We start from the raw sequence: 634 nt of genomic DNA on the forward strand, positions 1-634 counted from the left end.
GGAGGTTCCAACATTGCTCTGAGCATCTGTGAGGCTCCATGAGAGCCCTCTGTCAAGCTACTGACATTAAAGAAGCGCTTGTTGGGAGGCAACCCAATGTTATATTTTATCTATTTTCTTTGTTATTTTATATTTTCTGTAGGTTGATGATCATGAGAAGTCACAAAATCAATTGAAAAAGCAAAAGCAGAAAGAAAAATAGAAAGAAAAATAGCACACCCTGGAGGAAGAACCTGCTAGCGTTTAAACGCCAGTAAGGCTAGCAGATGGGCGTTTAACGCCCAGTCTGGCACCATTCTGGGCGTTTAACGCCAGAAAGGGGCACCAGACTGGCATTAAACGCCAGAAAAGGGCAAGAAGTTGGCGTTAAACGCCAGAAAGGGGCACCAGCCTGGCGTTTAACGCCAGAATTGGCACAAAGAGCAATTTTGCTCGCCACTTGGTACAGGGATGACTTTTCCTTGACACCTCAGGATCTGTGGACCCCACAGGATCCCCACCTACCCCACCACTCTCTCTCTTCTTCACCCATTCACCAATCACCTCAACACCTCTTCCCCAAAAACCCTTCACCTATAAAATCCCATATTTCTCTTCACCACTCACATCCATCCTTCATAAAACCCCACCTACC

This window comes from Arachis duranensis, chromosome 10 (genome assembly GCF_000817695.3).
Source record: "Arachis duranensis cultivar V14167 chromosome 10, aradu.V14167.gnm2.J7QH, whole genome shotgun sequence".
NCBI classification, from domain to species: Eukaryota; Viridiplantae; Streptophyta; class Magnoliopsida; order Fabales; family Fabaceae; genus Arachis; species Arachis duranensis.